This window comes from Acyrthosiphon pisum, chromosome A1 (genome assembly GCF_005508785.2).
Source record: "Acyrthosiphon pisum isolate AL4f chromosome A1, pea_aphid_22Mar2018_4r6ur, whole genome shotgun sequence".
Taxonomy (NCBI): domain Eukaryota; kingdom Metazoa; phylum Arthropoda; class Insecta; order Hemiptera; family Aphididae; genus Acyrthosiphon; species Acyrthosiphon pisum.
Window position 1 is genome coordinate 68,676,939 of NC_042494.1, and position 24,526 is coordinate 68,701,464.

Sequence of the window (24,526 nt, forward strand, 5' to 3'; positions counted from 1 at the left end):
GGGCTCGCGCGATTGAAATCCGAAAGATTTAAGTCCTGGCCGGGTGTGTGCGGGTGGTTAAGCAAAAAAAGTGTGCGGTTGCTATGGAAATTTCAAAGATCCGGAAAGGTCGGATCAACGTGGATGTATAAAAACTAAAAAGAGTATAAAAGGGTGTTGCGGAAAGAACGGTGTATAACTATATTATTATTATTATTATTATTATTATTATTATTATTATAACATTATGAGCGCTGATGACGGACACGGGACCACATAATAATATGTAATAACACGTGGTAGCGCGGTGTTCAATGTTCAACAGGTAAGTTTATTTCCAGAATATTCTGAAACGTCGCCTGCATAATATGTCCTGTCGGAGACCGTTGCCAAAAAACCCTGAGAAAATTGTTGTTGTAGTAAAATGAAAAAAAAAACAAAAATTAGGTACACCGGAGGCACACAATATATTATAATATATATTTATAATAATAAATGATACACTGTTCGTTTTCGTTTGGCTGGACTTCAAATGCTAACGAATAAAACGAATTGTGAGTCTTCTTAAGGAATAGTGTGACGTCGAAAGTGTAATTTATATAATTTTACGTTCAAACATTTTCTATGCGAATGGAACACGTGTACACGCGTATGAGACGACTATTTTTAATAACCGAATAAACCATAATATAGTTATATATTTAAATACTTTACTAAACGATACTTGACTACAAGAAATAATATCTTGTACCTAATACAAAATAGTAAAACATTAAAAAAATCAATAATAATTATAACATAATAGAATTTATACCTATGATGAAATCAAATAAAAACAAACGAGTATAAAATCACTGTTGGAAGAATTTATGGAAATAGTTTACATTTGGTAATAACCGAATATTGTTGCAGAATAGTGGTTATGGGTAACACAAAAGAAAACTTTTAAGTTGATAAACATCATTCAAGATATTGAAGATGAAAAAAAAATAAACACCGTGAAAATAATTATATAATCTTACTGATATATATAGCATTATATATTTGTTACAGAAGTTAATTAAAAAAGAACTCTGCGTAGTTTGTGTTTATCGATACAACGGGACCGTAAATAAACGCGTTGAACGTATTTTTCGTTAAATTTTGTCGCCAGACATAAAAGCTTTTGCAAAACATCCGAGGGCATCCACCCTCCTCTATTGATTCAGAGCCTTTTGTAGATGGGATATCGGGTAGAGGTGGGTTGAAAAAAAACACACACATACACACACCAAGGTATACCAAGGACAATCTTCTTTTAATCAAGTTTCCGCCCGAATTCAAGCTTTCAATTTCTGGACGAGCTTTCAACAAACGAAAACGTTTTCTATATAAGCTCAGAAATAATAATAAATTAATAAAATACCTACAAATAATGAGCATTAAAAATGTAATGCGTGGCGAAGAAGAAGGAAAATCATGATAATCATAAAGGCGTAATACGGTGAAGCTTAGCCTCCCTCCAAAAATAAAAAATATTTTCATAACACCACCCTTTGAATAATATTGGTCACGAAAATCATTCAGCAAAAAATGAGCTAAGAACAAGTATTCTGAATGAGTACTGCTTCTCAAACTTCGCTATACTTAATATTAAAAGAGATGTTGACAATTGGTTAAAGAATGACGATTTATTAGAAATAAATTTTTTTTAAATTTGATAATGATGTTTGTTTCATATAAATAACAAAAAAATAGTGCAAATTCATATTTATAGGTCACATATCACTGTAGTACAAACTTAGTAGAGGATGTAGGGTGTAGGGGAATTGTTCACACAGATTATGTCCTAGTTACATGATAAGTTGGATGTACCAATATTTATTGCAATGTGACAGGTCTTTGTCATTATTCGTACATCGGAAACATTAATTTATCAAAGCTCGAGTCCGATTACAACCGATATTTTATTCACGATGTACCGTGCAAGTGCGTGAGGGACGACAAAACAACGAATAAGAACTTTACAGTTCGTAACAGTTTTGACAGTTGGTATCCCATAAATCGTACACATCATTGTCATTGATTTAAGATAAAGCGACCGTAAAAGAAAATTGTGATAAAATATACGACACACAAACGACGGAAATTTTAATCGAAATACGCATGCAAGATTATTTATCTCACTTACGTTTATAATAAACCTACATTAATATAGTAAGTGGTAAGTGGTAAGTAATGGCCGTATCATCATTAATAAAATATAAATTGTGTAGGCACTATATAAATGTATATATTATACATCATACAAAGTACCTACAAACATTTAGTTATAGTAAATATAATGCGGTGACAACAATATAATAATCACTATACTATAACCATGGTAGCAATAACAATATATATAATATATTACATAATAATCTTTTTTAATTTCTATAAATAAAACATTTCACTCCGATGTATACAAATTTATTAACTCAAACTAAAAACAAATAAATATTATACCTGTATACCTAATGCACGGCGGCTCTAATCTAAAAAATTCAAACACGTAGGTCCTATAACTCAGCCGTACCTATAATAAGAATTTTCTCCAATTTTTTAGGCGGAAAACATTACGATCAACGAGTTCTATCTATTGCACACAACGTGTTTATGAAAATTACATTACTACTTATAAACTATTTCTGACATATGCCACCAAATTAAATTACACATCGATCATTCTGCGCGTTAATTCAATCATTCGCTGGCACCCACAGACGCACGACTACCCAAATCAGTCAAAACAAAATGTTACCAGCTTGCAAATAGCCTGGAATGCCCCCTTCCCCCAGAGTACAGTGTTTTGAGGGATGCCGCTGTTTTAGGGTTGGGGACTGCACTGCAAGGAAGTGGAAAACAACACTCAAATTATATATAAATATATTAAATACATATTTATACATATATACATGTTCATCACCATTTCGACAATCGGCCATAACAACCATCACCGAACAATGGCAGATTTAATGATTATTCTATATTGATAATATACACTTCTACAATATATACAAGCGTTATATTATGTCATGCCAAATTCATATAATTTCTCTGAAACAATAATGCATCAAAAAAACTATTACGTTCTCAATTACCTATTAAAAATTATTCTGATTGCGATTGTAAAATATACTCCATTGAAACGCAGCAATTTCAAAACAGTTAGACTCCACAAAGTTTTAATGTATATGTATATTCCAGTGTTATAGGTTATGTATACCTATCTATAACACCGGAATATAATATATATTAATACATTATCATATAAAATGTAATACAGAGCGATTCAGCGCGGATTATTCTCGAGTTTTTAATAGTATACGATACGTCCGAAACAAACTTTGAAACATAAACTCACGATCGAGTAATTAAATTTATTCTTTTGTACGAAAACCATCGACAGCGAATTGATACCATCCGCCTATCGACGTGTAACGACTTCACAAAATTATGATTCCTTTTGTCTACCGCCCCAAGAGAGGGATGATAACAGGCTTTCATGGTGTGTGTGTGTTTATATATATATATATTTATATATATGATCGTATAACACGGAAAATCCGAAATTCACTCGGCACATCCAATATAATATCAGTTCCTCTCTGCCTGTCCTTTCTCTTCTTACCCTGATCGCACTCTTTCGTCTTATCCGCTCCCCCACTCCCTCCACGATAAAAGCTCTACGTTTATTGTGCGCGTGTGGAAAACAAAAGCTATCGTACGAGCGCCACTACCTACCGTCCTCCCTATGTCAATACGCAATGCGATGGGGATTATTTATGTCCCGTGTAAAACACGACTTTCCTTCTAAGGGATTATTGCTATTGTGGCGGAGCAATATATGACGAACAAAAAAAAATAACAAGTATATGTATATAAATATATATATAGGTATAAATATGAATGTAAATATAAATCATACACAGTGACGATTTCAGTGTGTAAATCAAGTGGCGTGCAATTATAGTTAAGGGTCCCCTATATCCCCGGTAATGAACAAAACCCACGGAAGGAACGCTTGCATGCAGAACAACTATATAAAAAACAACTATTAGAAACATTTCCAATGCACCTCTCTAAGGGAAATCTATTTAAATACGTATATTAATGTATACACTCAAGAATATTAGGTACCTATACCTAAGTCTAGCTTTAAAATAGAAAAAAAAATTATGATTATTACACGTACGTATAATTTATTACCTTTTTCCTACTTGAAATATGGCCTCAGCCGTTTTACACGATTTCAGGCTCTACCTATAATATAAATTATTAAATACGATATTTTTGATTAGGATAACATTTAGGTATCACATATTTACCATTCATTAAAATTATAATTTATACCTGCATTTTAGCAATTTTTGAAGGCATAAATGAATAAAATGTTGTGTATATATAGACGTACGTATCACTATAGTTTATCTATTCATTTGATAAAAATTATATATTTATCATATTCATCGCAATGACACAAACAATTTTCTCAATCTATATATATAAAAAGAATTGTACATTTTGAATACATTTTATAACTCAAGATCCGCCGAACCGATTTCGATAAAAATTTCAGGGCATATTAAGATTGATATGTAGATGGTTTCTGTGAAGTTTGTACGCTGTGCGATAAGTGGTTCCGAAGTTATAAGTGCACACCTGGCGACATGGCGATATTTATTTTTGTATATATTTAAGTGCAAACCATGGAAACCATGGAATTTAATTCATTTGTTTTTTTTTTTCTACAGTTTTACATCAAATCGTGCGCCACATTCGATTTCATTATCGCATTGCGCAGTAAATATATCGTACAGCTGCACATACATAATATGACAACAACAATTCTATTTTCCAGATAAATATTAATTGATTTGAGATTAAATGAGATTGATTTTTATTCAATTTCAATTGTATGGATTTAGGTGTAAAAAAAGCCACGACCAAGATGACAGAATAAAGGCCGACGATCACGTAATTATGTCACACAACAGTCTCATTGAAAACCTTTGTACAGGGTCAACTCTAGAACTACTTATCAAATCTTCTTGATTCTTTTTAAACGAAAGAGTATATCACGGAGAAGGTTATTATGAAACAACATTTTAGGAAAATCCACCGAAAAGTAGGAAATCTGCATGTCAAAAATACAACAGTGACGCAACAGGTTAGGTTAGGATTTTGTATTAATTGATTATATTAATCCACCATAGATGGAATACGACAAACTTGATATAACTTTGGTACTTTAGAGTTGAATCATACACTTACGTACAAACTAGGGGTCCGCAATCTACCGCAGGTGGATTGCCTACCTGATAATATACTGCTACGAATCAGGATTTTTATTCCGGGCAACGGAAAAGTTAAGATTAATTTAAACATCATACACTGAATATTAAATAGCGAATTGAACAAAGTTTGAGACATATAGAGTTGGTACATTTAACGGGCAACGAAGTGCACATATTCAGCTAGTACAATATAAATAATAATAACATTAAATCAATACAAGTTATTATATTATATTTAAAACACTTTGCAAAAGTTATAACACAAAAGAAAATTCAAGAGTAATTGGCCTATGCGTATTTAAAATATCAAATGTATAATATATTAATAATTATTTTAATATTTAAAAACAACAGCAAATTAATAATAAATCAGACCGTTGTTATTCTGTTATTATGCCCCTGTATTTTGAAGATAAGTACAATTAAATTAATAGACTTTTACGTGAGCACTAATGTTTGCGCTGCTTGCTCATGTAATTTTATATTTTGAGCAACTGCACACAGAGAAAACAAACAAAAATAATGGCTCGGCGACACGGTTACTAAGACATGCCAGAATATAATATATACACAGCAGTGTTGCGTTTTATATTTTTCAAAATACATTATACCGGGTGATTCTTTTATCATTGAACACTCATTATTTCAAAAAGTGTAAATTTTTTTGAAAATATTTTTTTATAAATATTCAAAGTTTAGATGAGTGGAGAAGTGGACAAACATTTCGCGGGGTAACCCCGTACCACTCCACTCCGCTCATCTATACTTTGAATATTTATAACTAATAAACTACTCGCCCCAAATTCGATTTTCATGTATCAAATTACTAAGAAAAATATTCTGATTTGGAATATAAAATTAAAACCTAATGTTGTCATTCAAAAAATTAAAAAACTTAACAAATTATAAGGATAAAAAATATTTTAAAATATAATTTTTTAAGAAAAATGTTGTTTTATAATCGACTTGAAACTATGTAAAAAAATATTTTCAAAAAAATTTACACTTTTTGAAATAATGAGCGTTCAATTATAAAAGAATTACCGGGTACAGGTTATATAAATTGTTAATTTGATCATTCTTTAAAATTTGCGAATTTTTATGACGGCAGTTATTATTTAAGATTTGCATGTTTATTATCTTTTATGCCCAAACTTTGAGCTGTAATTTTAGATTATCGCTGTAAAAAAAAAAATAAAAACAAAAAAAGAATTACACGAAGTTTATCGGTATCATGGCGGGATTAAAAATAAAACGATGTCACAAGATTTGATGATTAAAAATACAGCATCGTATCTACCATAGAAAGTTTACGACAAAATACTGGATTACCTATAATAATACTCATAATATGGTCGTAGTTTGGTTTTGAAGTATCCATCACCAACCCCCACGCGTGGGGGGAGAGGTCGATTCTTCGTTTTATTTATTTATTTATTTTTTTTTGCTCCTCCAGTTGAAAACTTTTGCAAACTTTATCGTTCGAAAAGTTTCACAAACTCGCACACCTTTAAGCAGAGACGCGACGCCGACAGACGGCAATACGCGATACATGGCTTATGAGTAAATATAATTTAATATTCCGTCGAGTTGTGTTCAAAATTGACATGTATGCCTAATGCCTATATATTATAATATTAGGTGATATATAATATTACCTATATATTATAGTCGATGACATTTGCGAAATCTGAAGTGCAACATCATGCGAAGGTCGAACGAAATATATTATATAAAAAGTAAGGCAGTGAAACGGCCGATTTTAAAAAGTTATCTTGATAATGGTTTAAAAACACTGAACTTAGTAAACACGGAACATTGGAGTGCTTTAACGATAACCAAAAACCAAATTCGGAAAGAAATTGCTAACTAAGTGATAAACAGTGTAGGTAGTAGAAGACAAACGAGAAAGATGTTCGTAAGACGAACTTTTTTTAAATATAAGCAGCATGTTATGTGTAGTAGGTAGGTTTACCTACTTCATTCTAATAAATTGCATTGTTTTTATTTTATGATAAAACTTTTGAAAATCAGCAGTTCTAGTAGTGTCTCTCCCCGAGTTCCATCTCACGTAAGTCACTCATTATTTCAGGAAACACTAACGTGTTTTTAAATATTTATTTTATATTTATTTTACATTTAAGTCGTTACAAAAATACATTTTTGGAAAAGAATTATAAATTGTATTATTTTTAATCATTTTTTTTAGTTTTATACTTCTTTGAATGACAATATACATTTTTAATTTCATATTAAAGGTCCCCACACACTGCAGCGGTGGCGGTGGCGTTAAATTCTATTGTGTTGGTTTTACCGCCGCGGCGAGCGGTGAAATGTGTCACGCAGCAATTCACCACCACCGCTGCAGTGTGTTGGGACCTTTAAGCAAAATAATATTTGGAGTATTTCGATCTCCACAAATCAAATTTCTGTCAAGTATTTGAGTAGGTATAGCTATAAGTATTTAAAGTTTAGACAAGCGGAGTTGCAGATCAATATTTTGTGGGGTACCTATAGGTAGGTAGCAACCTACTTCACTCCGATCATCAAAACTATTAATACTTATAACACAAACTACTAGTCTAAAATGTATTTGTACTTAAAACAATATTTGGTCTGGAATAAAGGATTCCAAATATATGTTGTTATAAAAATTAAAATAAAGATATGTTTTTGAGATAATAACGTCTTACATTAAATGGATCACCCGATATACCTATAATATATACAAACGCACACTATTGAAAAGTTTAGTTCGTGTACTTTATTTGTCCTCCGGAAGCTGTTTAAAGCTGCTGATATACTCTCAATCGAACGACGCAACCGCTACCCTAGTCCCTATTCCAGAAGTGTACCCGACGGGTTGATGGTTTTTGTTTGCCAGCACTTTGCAGGCGGCTGGTTTTCGATTACGGTCGGTCGGGTACGATAACAGCATCAATATATGTTTGTGAGGATGTGGTGTCACGCAGCCGGGGAGAAAACCACAAAAGTCAACAACGACGCGTCCGCCACGACGTCTCCTCTTACCTTAAGAAACAGCAGCTGGTCTTCTGGGGACGACGCATCGTGTTCGGCTGCTGCAGCGACTGTGGACACGGCTACTGTGCCGCTGCAGCTTTCGCTATCGTCGCGGTCGTCCGTAACGTTTGCGCTCGACATCGCACTAACAATCATCACCACCGCCAACACCGCCGTGAGGCCACGCAGTCCGTCGTCGACATTTCGGTGGAGGCGGCTGCGGCACAACGGTTCTTTAAAACGCATGTACAATACGACAACATATTAAAATATTAATTTTCACCGACCAAGAAGAGCTAGGTAAATTATTACTAAAACGTTTATACACTCTCAGACGAACGACCTTTGCCAAGATGCTTCATGCCGTTATTATTATTATTATTATTATAATTTATATTTTATAGAGGAACGGCTTGGATACATATATACAAGATTATATAATGGTAAACATTACGCGTCACGATTAATTATTGAACAAAAAACGCAAAGTTGCAACAAAAAGATAAAAAAAAGAAGCAAAGTAGGTATACGTCGCTGAAGCGCAGCTGGTTGAATAATAAATTACACGAAATTAGTTTAAATTATTCATTTATAAGTATATAGAGTTTCCACTGAATGACCGCAAATTACTTTTATTTTTTCAAATATTAGAACTAAGTATATATATAGTCAAACAATTTAAAAAATATATAAAACTATATAAAAAGAAAAAAACATGCAGCTCATGCTAGTTGTACATAGTTTGAAAGTAACGCAAAATCAACATCTTTATGATGTAAAATGTTCGATCCCCGTCGGTATTATAACACATAAAAATATGCTAGTATTAGGATCCAGCTTAATAAAATGTTTAAGCTATAAAATATGTTTATTCGTCTATACACAATACATTGTAGTAATACACATAGTAGGTATACATTTATATATACAACGAATATATAAAAGAAATCTCTATAACACAATAACAAAATGGACACAAGTACAATACCAATATTTATTTTCTATTTATTCGACATAAAACAATACAAACGATGAATTTGAAAAAGGTTTTAGCATCCTAAAAGAAACATACAACAAACCGTGTCATAAAAAATTTCGCAAGATAAATAATCTAAAGATTTACGCATTTGAGAAACGATTCTGAGAGAAAAATTACAAAGAGACGTGTTCCAAAGAAAAGACACATACCTATCTCGAGTATATTTTAACATTTTTTCCCAGAAGGTTTAAAAAGTATATCACGCATTCAATAATACAAGAAAAATAAATAACGTCAAAAGTCAACATTGATAATCGATTGTGAGTTGCAATTTATAGGAACAAAATGTCTATACAATATACTGGCATTGGACCATTTTTAAACAAGTTTCAAACTTTTACATCTAATACTTTATTAATCTAATTTTACATTTAAATGTAAAATAAAAAATAAAAATATTTAACAAAAGACTTTGAAAATAATTTTAAATCCACAAAGTTACTATATTAATTAAAACCATTATTCAACAAAAGAGTAAAAAAGTGATGTGAACACACACCGTATTTTTAATACTACCTACCACGACATGCATAATTGATTGACTCGATTTTAGTTAAAGCATCAATTGTTGCTCAAATGTTAAAATGTTGCATTTTTATTTCACTCATAAAAAGAAATAAATACATTATATAACATTGTAGGTATACCTAGATACATACAACGAGGCATTAGTGTATTACGTGTGCGTGTACGAAAACTTAAGTTTGGCATTTAACTTTTTTACCTATTTTTTTTAATTGTAATTTCCGTAGTTAAGAAAAAATAGTCAAACACGTACAGGATGATAAAAAAATAACACTGAATTATTAGTACAGTTAAATTCAGAAATAATATTCAAAATAAATTACCTCTGTTATTGTTAAATTTCAAATTAGGTAGACACTATCATATTATACGAACGCAATGATAATTAGAGAATACGATGGAAGGATTTAACAATACGTTCAGTAATTGTGTTTTCTTAAAAAAAAAAAGAAAAAAAATGATAAAGAGCAGGGAGCGAAAAATCTTGTTTAAGGGACATTAGTCCAACGTGTCACCCTCGCCAATCCACCACAACCAACACCGTCATCTATATATATGGATATATACAGAGGGAGAGAGAAGCGAAAAGAGGAAAAATGTTCGGTTCGTTTCTCCGATTGTTTTTCACGTCACGACCGGCGAAAGGGAAGAGTAGACACGGAGGCAAAATATGGTGTCCGTTCAAAGTGGATTACTGCACCGCGTCGACCAATTTCGCTGTCTATTTATCAAACAGCTGGTCCTACTGTATTTATATATATATATAATACACATTCACTGAGTACAGGACGTCGATGCGACGGTAGAATACTATAATGAAACGAGGGGTAGTTTTCCGGTGTTTTTTAATCCTCGAACAGGGACTCGAGCAGTGTATCTCTATATAGAATACACACACACAAACATATTCCGTTTGTATATGTGTAAATACGCACCTATAGGTATAAATTGAAGAATACGGTGCGTATGGATATATACCCTTTCGAAATGCAATCCTGGCACATACGCATGCTATATATTATATACCTATACGTATGATGATATTTCGGAAGGAGTTTTACACGGAGCGCGCGGGACATGGTATCCTCTTTCGCGGCTTAGCGCCTTTTATTAAGTAAACTGCCCCCTGCAACGGCCGTGGCAGTCCTGGTGCTACAGGATGGAAGTACACGAACTCGAGCAGTGCGCGATGCTGCTAGCGGATAGATATATATACGGAAAGGTCGCAACGTGTTGTTTGCCAAACGCCAAGTGTTCGCACGTGGACCACATACAAATTAGGACTTTTGCAACAGTCCCGCGCTGCCGATGTCCCGACCTCAACGCAAAGGTGCACGGGATGGGGTTGGAGGGTAGGCATGGCGGACGAATAAGGGATGAAGTGACCGTCGCGTGTGGGACGTGCGTTAAGCTTATTGAAAACGGACGGACCTCCACCGGATCGTCAACGTGCGGGCGACCTGCAACGCGTCTTAAATGAAACCCGCGGTAAACACGGTGATAATGATATTACCCACCGAAATTGAACGACCATTACTGGCAACAGCGGCGATGAGCGCGGATCGTATACCGTTCCAATTAAAAGAAGGTCGTAACCTACCTCGTATATAGTGCAGCACTACACGCCCGCAACTATATAGATTATATACCCTTTAGGTATATGATATTATGCTACTATATATACTATATAATACATACTACACAATTCAAGTAGGTAAGGTTCACTTTTATATACTATGTTTGCTAAAGGTACTCCAAAAACAGCGTGTCATGTTTGAACATTTTAAGAGTAAGGTATACACAAAACTCGTTGCAGCTTTGCGATACGCGTTTTTCTTTGTTTTTCACTCAATTATGTACAACTAGATAAAAATATATAACTTCACTTCACACGACGTACTGGTAAACACTATATCTTGTTAACTCATAATTATAGTAAATACAATACGTTTTTTTTTATTTTATTCATTAACTGTCGTGCATCTGCAGCGTGAGTAATATCTGAGTTATCTAGCGGAAATGTAAGCATTTAAATATTAACCGAAGCAACTTTAGCAGTAAAGGAAAAAAAGTTATAATATGCCAGCCAAGAGAAAGTAAAATTAAATTGCCTTGTTTTAAAATATCACATACTATACAAAAAGTAAAATTATAGAAATAGAAATTTAACGTGTAAATATAATAAACAATTATAGGTAAACATATAATAATAAACAAGATATACAAAGCAGTATGATAAACATAAATTAACATACAAAATAGCTCACGTTTTAAAACATTTTTAAATAATAATTTTTACAACAGTGAAAGTTTGAAAATAGATGTTTTGAAATGACGATAAATTAAAAACATATCGAATTTCCATCGTTGATCAATACGAAACATACGCTTCTAACAATAGAAAATAAGATAATTGTTCAAAAACACTAAGTTAAATTATACCTATTATTCACATATATTATTTTATTCTATCTTATTTGTTTATTCACAATTACGTCACATTCATAATGTTGCTTTTATGTTACCTACTAATATGGTACATACTGTACCTATACATATTATACAGTAGCTTTGGTTGTGATGTGCAGTCATTATTATTATTATTATTATCATTATTGTCGTAATAATAGTTAATTACATTTTCGAAAAACACACGGGAGCAGGTGAATTGCCTATACGACACGCCGCGGAATAATAGCCAACACACAGTATCAACGGCTACAAAATTCCCCATTTATATAATATGTTCTCCACACTAAACAATATACCCACTACCACCACACACAGGTCTAAAACTACTTTATCAACTCACATTATGAACATTTTGGTCATTTCAAATACATTTCAGTTGGTCTCTATTACAACATTGCACACCGGTGTATTGAACTCCACAGTCCTTGATAATAAATAATTGCACAAATATTAAAGTGACACCAAAAAAATTATATTACTGGCACATTATAATGCTTTTAATATTTATAAAGATCAATTAAACTAAAAAAAGTTGTTCATATATTAGGTTAAATTTTTAACACATATTTATTATTTATTTAAATTATTATATAGGTACCTATGGATGAAAATCAAAATTCGATTAAATAACCACCTATGCAAAATAATAAGAGTCGTACACACGTACGTATTAGAAAATAGCGAAAAGAAATGTTAAAAAAGTAAAAGTTAAAGAAAATTAGTAAATAACTGTGATTATAATAAATAATAAATATATTATGTCAATTCAAAAAAAAAACCGGCCAAGTGCGAGTCGGACTCGCGCATGGAGGGTTCCGTACCATCATCAGCTATAAACATGTTGGCAACTCTGCTTATATTATATATGCTAGGATTTTTAGTATTTGCTGTTATAGCGGCAACAGAAGTACATAATCTGTGAAAATTTCAACTTTCTAACGTTCATGGTCCATGAGATACGAGCCTGGTAACAGACGGACGGACGGACGGACAACGGAGCCTTAGTAATAGGGTCACGTTTTACCGTACGGAACCCTAAAAACAAACAAATATAGTATCATATATAAAAGCAATTTATGTAATTTTAACGTTAACTTATTTTTTTTCAAGCAACATCTATGTTACAAAAAAAAAAAATTTGATTGAGTAATTGAACGCAGCCATTTTATATCTAATTATATTTTTAAATCTTCTAAAAAAATAATTTCGAGCATATAAAGATTAAATTTATATATAACGAATATTATCTAATATAGTATTTATATATATTATATACTTATTTCCACGTTGAAGAATTTACTATTTCTCCGTCAACCGTTTACGATTTTTTAGATTTAGAGTTTTAGTATAAAATGTGTGTATTCAGCTCACTTCCATCATACGCCACCCTAGGATTATTTACACTACACGTAGTCATAGTAGGAAATTCAACACATCCGACGTTAATTAAACTCGGAAAACCGTAAAAAATTTTACAGCACAAACTTTTACCAGTGTAGAAAAACCCTTTAGGTTCTTTGGGTAATAAACCCCCTACGACAGTCTAACCATAAATCAATGCATCCCCTAGAAACCCGTATAAAGACCCTAAGGCTAACCCAGTGAAAGGATACTTTTATCATCCTATTATCTTCAGAAGTTCTTTTAGTTATTTACCAAAAAAGATTATATAAAATAAAAAAAATAATCTATATTACATTTTTTAGTTTAACTAAACGAGTGCCTAAATAAAGTATACATACTTTTACACCCATTATTTACTATATAAATCATAAATCTTTATTCTAATTATTAGCGTTGGTGTTTAATGTTTATGAATAAATACAAATAAATTTGGAATGCATATTCTTAATATTATATAATGTTTATTTCTACCGAGTAATGTTTTTGAAACTTGAGAAGTTTCTTAATATACAAGAGGTTTTGTGATATTGAACAAAAAAAATGTACAATACATGGAAACAATATAATATTATTATGCTAAAAATGTATGAAAATTGAATTTTGATTTAATATTGTTTTATCATTTCAAATTTTTACTTAAAACTAGGTAGGTACATTAAATGCGACAATCTACCAAAAAAACATTACTATAATTTATAAAGTATCTTAAAATATTTTCTGTTGTTTCAGAATCAAGAACTATAAAGCAACACATTTTTAAAAATATATTAATGTTGTATTTGAAAAAAAAAATTATAAAATAACAGAAAAGGATTAACCAGAATATAATTTATTCAATTATTACCGATTAATTCAAATTTTGGATGACCTAATTAATTTTCTGACACAATATGTACAGTGTGCATATATTATGCCCAATGATAATTTATTAAAGTATATGTATTATATATTCGTAATTCAACGAAGTGTACTACACAAAAACTTCAATGTGTTAATTAATGTAATATGTACCCAATGTACCTATATGTAAAATAAAAATGACATACTGACATACTATCGTTGTTGTTTGTTGAAATGAAATACAAAATTTGCTTATTTTCAGTTCAGTTTATTTTTTTCATGAAATCTATGAGCTAATGTGTTATTGAAATTCAATACAAGTACCTAGGTTTTTTAAAACAATATTGTTTATTTTTTAAATTTATTTTAGATCCAAATTAGAGGTTACAGTGAACAATTTGTTTTACCGACTAATAGGTGTTTTTATAACGTTTCATGCATCACCTATTTAGACATAAAATCTATCACTCATATATTACCTTTATATATCATTTATTGAGTATTAGAGAAGTTAGAAATGTGCTGTATATCTGTATCCACCATATCTTTCACAGATATAAATCATCCAACATTTTTGCCAAGCTAACTATGTCTCAGTTATTGTTTGAATATTGTGTTTTAAAATAATTTTAAAATAACATGACGAGTAATATGATTAATAATGTTATTTGGTATAGGTACATATATATTGAGAATCCATCGTATGCCACGCGAATAGTATATTTTTACATTTTAACACAAAAAAAAAACATTCTAGAATATATGTCTGGTAATACATTTTTTGGCATAACACGATTCTAGGTCAAGTGTATAAAGGGATGGAAAAATAGGGAAGTTGAACATTAATTTTCAATTTGAAGTTCACATTGGAACTAAAATACATGATTTCTGTGTACATGCTTTTTGTAAGATTGGATATTTATCACGTATTCAAGTATGTACAAAACACGAATGAAAAATTGAGAAAAACTTTTTGCAGCCGGTGTAAATATTTATACGGATATACAGCGATAGTCATGTTAAATAAAACGTGTCAAAACAAAACAATGCATCATAATTCATAATAGGTTGATAATTATAACCCGAATTATAATATGGTGTATTATGTTGTAAAATGTATGTATACATTTCAATGGAACATCAACAACAACAAAAAATGTATTGGCACATGACATTAGTTGTAAAGTCGTATAATAAATTATGACATACATACACTTTAAGCCTAGACGTATACATTATAGTATACATTATACATTATTGATACACACATTATAATATAATACAATAGTTATTTCAATTCAACAAATTTTAACAAAATCACAACGAGAAATCGTTTTTAGTCTAGTTAAAGTCTGAAGAGACAAAAGATAAAGTACAAAAAAAAAAACAATAGTATAATTTATCTCTCCTTAGGGCCAAATAACCCAAGTGGAAAACAACACGAAAACAGTAATAAACGTAAGTCTTTTTGAAACGAAACGTTTGTCACTTTTTCAAAGCTCTCTTAATGATATTGTTAATGGAACCATAAGTGCACTATTATTAAGTCATTATAAATAGGCATCACCATTGATACCGAATACTTATTAATTATGTAAGTATATATTCGATATGGTTATGTAAGAACGTCTTTTGGATATTTAACTTGGTATGGATCTTAGTGTGAAATGTGTATACTGTATATCATACTTATATATTAATTAAAAACTAGCTATTTTCAATGATCGTAAACTATGAAAGACATTCATCGTTCACAAAATATTAAACAAACCCGATAAAAAAAAAAAAAAATCATTTAGATATAATGAAAACAATATAATATGTATCCGTAGATAGAAACGAAATCTGAAAGGTATTGAATACAAAGAGGAAATTATTTTTCCAAAAATATTTTGTTGTTTTAAACGAATATCTTCGACACGCATGATATTTTTATATTTTTTATCATCAATTTATATGTATATATTTTACGGTTTTACGTAATATTTTTATAATAGTAGGCAGTAGCGGCTTAATACAATTTTATAGATTTATTTTAAGTCCATATAATGAGTAATCTAGTCGTCGCTATAGGAATGTTTTTTATGTTTTGGAAAAAGTTTCAAAAATAACCGAAAACTCAAGGAAAACGGGTAGATGCGAATCAAGTCATTTATACAGTCTAAAAGTTTTTTGGGCACGTGTTAAATTAATTAACTTCCGTTTTTAGCTTCAGACCTTTGAAAGCAAAAGAAAAGTTCGTTGAATCATAGTTCTTGTACTCGCTCGCAGCATTTTTATATACTTACACCGTCGTCAAATAACAACTCACACACCAACATAATATAACTTGTCTGAAAACATTTGCTGGTTTGATATTCTGATAAAAATGTGTACGGTAACTACCACTGAACGGTAGTTCGCTCAACCACGTCTGTTCGCAATATAGGCTTTTAGAAATGACCGGAGGCGACTATTTTACACAAAATGCATTTACACGCCACGTCTGGAGATTGGATTTAGGTAAGTTCTATTGCTGCTAATAATATTATGACCTTTAAAATTTTTTTGTTACATATGATGTCCTAAATAACCGACGAATTGATTAAGCAAAATGTACGCACATAAAACAATATCAATAAATAGCTGTTGAAAATAAAATAACTTTTTTTCTTTCTTAAATTCATTCATACATTTTTTTGAAAAAAATTAAATACGAGCTGTTAAATTTTAATAAAATACTAATAGTAAGTAGGTAGCTACTCAATAATGTATAAGAATATTATAATGCTCTTAACAGAATTTATTTTACAGCAAACAGAAAACGAATAGACCTTAATATAATATAATAATAGACACATTAATCATTGAAATTATGTTAACTATACCTACTTAATTAAACCTGTCGAAGTGAGAGTGATACTTTTTATAAGATAACTCAAAAAGAAAAAAAAATATGTATATAAAATACACCCGAAAGTGGAAATCCGAGCGTACATTAGATTATGAATAAACGCATGCGCGTATGCGACGACCTAAAAAAAACGTCTTACGCGGATCTTTTGAAACCTTAAACCACAGCCAAGGAAACCATATACAACTTACCATGAGGTTTACAAACATTTATATTTTCAGCTAAGATCACGTAGACAAGTCAGCAAGTTAATTTCTCCTGAGACTGATTCCGGTCGAAGACCTGACGGATTCAATTTCCCACGAATCTCAGACTTTTAATGAAAAATACTTTATCATTTTTTTTTCTAAACATAACTTGTTTTTAAAAATGATCAAATCAGGTATATACTGATTAATAAATAAATAGCGACTTATGTAAGTCAAACTATTCGTCGAAAATTAAAAATTAAAATTTGATAATTTCAAAATATATTGGTTATAATCAATTGTTTAAAATATTTTTTAAATGTTTTTTTTTTTTTATTTTTAATCAAGAACTTATACAATCTTACTAAAAAGAAATGTACAATAAGCATAAAGTATGTTTTTATTAAATTAAGTGCAGTATAGCTTGAGTGTCTTGAGAGAAGAAACCGTCCAGTGAAGGTACTTCGACGTGAATTTATATTATTTATAGGTATTTAGTATTCATATTATGTTTAATTTATAAGTCACGGGGCCATTGTCGTTTGAGTCTTCTAGGGGGATTTCCTGGGATGGAGATAGATATAGTAGCTTTTTAATATGGGGATTAGGGTGATTTTGAAGGCAATTCCTAAATTTTGTATAATATAGCTTGGCTGTAACAGTGACTTTAGGAATGTGGAGATCAGTGTGAAACTGTGAAGTGTGTGGTTTGAAATATAGAAGAGCGTTGGTTATGAGTCGGAGAATTTTTAATTGGAACACTTGTATAGGTATTTTGTGTATTTGATATTTTGGTCGTGCCCCAGATTTGGATACCGTAGAGCCTTATACGCTTAAGAAGAAGATTATAGATGTGGATTTTGGTTTTGAGGGATAATTTTGATAATTTACCGAGAATAGGTCTGAGCGAATTAAGTCGTTGGTTTAATTTTAATTTTGTTGAGTGAATGTGTTTAGCCCATGTTAGACGTTTGTCGAAGGTTATGCCTAGATATTTGGCTGTGTCGGAGTTTGGTATTGGTTTGCTGTTTATGTATACCGGAGGAGGTTGTCTGTGACAATTTTTTTTTTTTTTTAAATGTTAACATTATTTTTAATCAAATAAAAAAATTAAATTAAATTAAAGGATCGAAAAAATTGCTAACATTATCATACCTTAATTTAAATCTATAATTTCGCATACTATAAATTTTTCCCCATCATACCATATTATATAAGTCCACCAAAATGTAAAAAGTAGCATGCCTGTTTATAAAAATAAATTAATAAATTTGACTGAGTGGTTAGATGTTATGTATATCGTATAGTGTACACTGTTTATTTCTGTATTGGATAAAGTATTAACAAAATAATTTAATTAAAAAATAATAATGTACCTTTACCTACATATTATTAAACAATAAACTACAGTTCAAAACTTTTAATTCTAATAAATTTAAATTAATTTCAACTCTATATGCAAATTATTTGTTAATAATGTAGAATATATATAAAAAAAAATACAGTTTAATATTATTTATATTAGTCTACATAAAATCTGATTTCTAATTTTAATGTTATTTTTAAATATGAATTTTACATAATATTATATAATATAGGTATTTTTAGAATTGTTTTATTAGTGATTTTAAAATTCTAACGAATGTGTATGTCGGCATTCGAAAAACATCTTGACAAAAGTTATATAAATGCCAAACGTGTAAGAAGTGATATAAAATAATTGTTTGATAATTTTACCAGATATTCATGTTTTGAAGATAGTGGTTGTCCCATGATGATGTAGTTATAATGTCATACAGTGATCAAATTAATTTTATAATTACAAGTCTTCATATTGACAGCAACATAATATAATTTTTACAAACACATAAACAGCGATATCATTCATGAATAATGATAATAGTGAAAACTAAAATATACGAGAATTAACGTTGTACGACGGCACCACACTAAGTACGGGCGAACGACTGCGGCCGATTCGGGACGGTGACGTTTTAGCGGTTGCCTGTCTGTCTGCGTGGACGGCGCAAAATCCGCGCCGCTCAGTTTCCGCCCACTATACCACTTTTTCTCTCCTCTCTCCCGAAAACCTCACAGTGTACATATAAATAAATGTTTTTAACGAAAACCTTCACAGTTATTACTTATTACTATCATTTAAATATCATCACGGACTGGTTTTATTAGTATAATATAAAAATGTTTCTATAATTGGCATGTATTATAATATTATTATGCCAATAATATGATCCCACGTGTTCAACTATCTATTAACATGGTAATCAATTATTTAAAGGAGGGATTCGTAAAATTAACTAACATGATGCTGTTAAAAAAAAAATAAATGATATAAATGTTCACGTAACAAACTTAATTACAATTATTGCTCATGAAATACTTCAATAGCTAATTATGAATATAATATCAAGTAAATTATTTATAAAATGACACTAGAGTTCAGTAAATATTTGATTATTATTAATTAAACAAATATTATGTGTATTACTTCAATTAGATCTGAACGAAGTTTTAAGTGATGATTATTTTTATAGACTATAATATGTATACTTAGTAGTTAGTTAAAACGATAGAATTTTTTTATACATAAAGAAAACACTTTATGATTACCAGCAATTAATTTAGATCAAATTTTCGAAGAACATTAGTTCCGCAACATAATAAGATTTAAAAATAAAATATACACTATTGAAAATTGATGCTATAATTTGTAGATTGTACTATTTTTCCTGGTCACAGATATTCTTTAGATAAATAAAAATACAATAATTGGGAATAATAAGTTGTTACACATCAATTTACAAAAACTTTGAAAAAGTAGCTATTTTCACTGTATGGGCACGGGCCACGGGGTACTATTATAACCAACAAAAGATATGGATAAGTTATTTTTAAGGAAGACGGAAACATGAACTTTATTTTATTTCCACTAAGTAGTGAAAAGTTGTTTCTTCAGATATGTAAAACTATCTGTATCTACATTCTATATTATATAATTTCTAAAAACACGAATATGGGTGTACAAATACTGCACTAGACATTAGAATTCAAACATTTATATTATATGGTGGTATTATTGTGGCTTCAACGGTTCAACCATCACAGTAGAATATAAATTAATTATTTAATCGTAGGTTAATAGATTGGTATTTCAGTTATAAATTAACAAAATAATAATAAAATATACAAGTAATAACAACAATTCGAAAATATGGATAAATAAAGTACCAATTAAGTTAATTTGTTTAAATGATTTAATGTTTATAAAAAAAAAAAACAATTTGTAATTAAATTTCAAATTTTTTGTTACTAAAACACATAAGGTGCTACAACATAATGCCTATCTTAATTATCAGACAAACTAAATATAATTAAGTTAATTTCAACCACCGTTTTATTTAATATATTATAATAGGAATACAGGCAGGTACACGTATTAAGTTGTATTAAAATTTAATAGTTTTACAAAATCAATGAATTGAACAAAACTTTATGTTATATATTATTCAAATACTGAAATGAGATTCATGGCAGTTTGAATAATGTTAATAGTATTCAGAAGTTCAAAGTAAAATGAAAACTTGGCAAATTTATAATTAATTTATCATAATAAATAAACAAAAAATCTACAGTGTATGCAATTTTAATATGGTTCAGTAACCAAATAATACTTTAATCAAATATATTTGTTTGTGATTAAATAATTGCATCCGTCATAAAATAAATAAACAAATATTTTTTAAATTGATGAATTTGTAAAATCAATATTTAACCAAAGCAGTAAGCACACATAATAACAGAATCAGACAGGGATCAGTATGCATATGATATACTTTATAATTTACATTATATGTTTTAATATTTAAGAGGATGTCAACCTAATTTTTTGTTTTCTTTCTCAAACACTCGTGTGACATGGCTAATTTACGTTCAGCAAAATCAACCTTGTGTTGTCATATTTAATATAAGAGTGAAATTACCTATTATCAAACTTAATGTCAAGAATACTACCTGCGTTTTTTCGTTGACTTTTTTACGATATTTCAATTTTTTTTTATTCGATAAATGGACAGTTTTAAATTTTAATATTTTACATGCCTATTATTTTTATAAAAATTTAAGTACTTATATATATATATCTTAAAAAAGTCAACGTGTTCATAACTTTAAGTTTGATAATAGCTCAATTCACTCTTTTATTAAAGATAACAACTACAAATTGGTTCTTCTGGACGAAATGTTGTATGTTGGTCCAATAAATAAAACAAATTATGCGCAGTCATCCTCGACATCCAGACTTTAAAATAATTAGCTGCTAAAATATGTACGTATACGGAATCATTAAAGCAATAATTTATAAAATTATTAAATGGGTAAGTACCTATAACTACTACATTTTATTTTTATTTTTTAATTTTCAGCATACAATTCAATACCTAGTTTAATTCTATACATTTTAAAATTTAACAGTTATTTCACACCTACATTAATTTATTGGTTGAAGCATCAAGTTCGTGTCAAAGAGTAATTTAAGTCCTTATATTTAGTATAGTTACTGTTTTAAAGATCCATTAACAGATTTAAACGAAAATCAATATTTTGTTTGCTCAGAAATCATGTAAACATATTTTTATGATAGTTTATGAAAAATCACAACCTTTCAACAAACACTTTAATACTTAAACACGCGAAGAATATTTATGTTTACAAAACGTTACCAGAAAACTAATATTGATGCAATGCAAAACAACCATAATATCATGTATTGCAGTAGCCAATTCAGTTTGGAACAACGACGTAAGAAGTTATACAGGCACGCAATGTGTCTGGCCGCACGATTTGCGGAAGCTTGACATTCAACCCGACATTCAATTAAAAGTAATTATTATAATTTTACGTAGGTCTACTGGAACTATCGTTTCATTTGCACTAGTTAAGCGTAATGAAACAGACTAGGTTAAGAATACAATTTTACAAAATTGACTTGGTACATCAACATAGAAGGCAGTTTGTTACTTATACTAATATAATGTTTAATAAGGTAGGTAATAAATATAGTACCTAGGTTTATATTCGTGTTGAATAAATCCAATTTATATAAGAACATAAATATTCAATCAAAACTAATCATAAACCGATTTTGAAGAAGCATAGAAACAAACTTTAAACCAAAAAGTTTACTAGGTATTAAACTGTTTTTTTAAGTATGGTGTTTATTGAGATTTTATTAATTTTATATTTAGGCAGTGATTAATCCTTAAATAAAAGAAATTAACACAACATATTACAAACAACAATATTAATTTTAATAGATAAAATATTTTTTTCAAAAATATTGTCTTTTTAAATTAAAATGTAATACTGAAAATCGTGCGTTTCAAAATTTATAATATTTAGACCGTCCATCAGAATGGACCGCAATAAACTTTCTATATATTACATAGCGCTTTATATGTATGTGCTGCAACAGCATAATGTCACTGCCATGGAATACCATGGGAGTTGAGGTATTATCAAAATGATTTATTAAAGGCACTACTAGTAGTAACTTTTGGTAGGTCTTGGTTATAGTTTTTTTTCTTTTCCCCTCTATTATGTTTTATAGCTACATATAAATCAACCAATCATATACGCATTAGTCCGCTGGTGGCCCAGGAATAAGGTTTTATCAATAAAAAATTCTTGACACATTAGTTTTATAATTAGTTATAAAAAGTTATTGTTAGTTATTAGTTATTATTGGTTTATAATTATTATTAGTATACATTTCAACCGCAAATTGATTTTATACGTTTACTTAAAAGTTAAAATTATGAGAAGTTAAGATATTTAGAAGAATGTGTTTCATTATTAAAATGTATTTGATTGGTTTTAAAGGGAAACCCATTATTAGATATAAGGGTATTATGAAGAAGTATTTTACTTTTGTATCACAAATAATATTATCTTAAACAGATTAAAAAAATAACGATTATTATACACCTCCTTATATCTTGTGTCAAAAATCTAAACCATTTAGATTCGTAACGTCATAATAATCGATAAATATAATGAGATGGTAATATTATATTACATTGAACTAATTATTATACAGTTCAACACACATTTTTTTTGGTGGATTGTATCAATGTTTTATTATTACAACGATGAACTATAAAATATACTAGTGTTCTATAAACACAGTTTGTATATTATGTACACACTTTTTCACAATTAAGATGAAATTTCCGTCAAACAGTCTATTGACAGATGATTGCGAGCGTGGCTTTTTGTTCGAGGGGACGAATTGGTAATGAGAAATAATGAAGACGGATATCTAGTGGAAAATCGGTAGTAGTTAATCCATTAGGCTGACTATGGTTTTTCCTGAAATAACGATGTTTAAATTCAATCTTCTGCGTGTATCTTTTAAAACATTCAGTCACATCAATCTTCCGAATGACGCGGCTTTCTAACACAAGTCTCAAATCCTATCAACAACCGAGCATGATGTTGGCCGATGAGTTGTAACAATTGAATGACAATATTAAAGTATATTGTTTATCACAATATATGCGGGATAATTACGATAAACGAAAATCCGTATAGAATACGTCTATCGTTTATCAATAATTTATAAAGAAATATATAACCATTATTAGGTATACAATATATAAACCTAGGTAATCAATTTAAATTAGAAATGTATAGGTAGTGAGAAAATCAAAATTTAAGCGTAATAAAAACAAATACATGACAATATTTTACCAATTCATACAACTAAAAACATCGCCTATAAATATAGTAATAGAAATTAAATCAAAAAAATATATGTTACATTATAAGGTAC

The 24,526-nt window shown here is 29.8% G+C and overlaps 1 long non-coding RNA gene across 1 annotated transcript in view; it reads right to left on the reverse strand.

Annotated features, from left to right (window-relative positions):
• Positions 1-6,255: 6,255 nt before the first annotated feature.
• LOC115033749 overlaps positions 6,256-24,526 on the reverse strand; it is a 52,292-nt gene continuing 34,021 nt past the window's right edge. The window contains exon 3 of the long non-coding RNA XR_003839057.1: positions 6,256-8,551. This is a non-coding gene — a long non-coding RNA (uncharacterized LOC115033749). The remainder of the gene's footprint in view (positions 8,552-24,526) is intronic.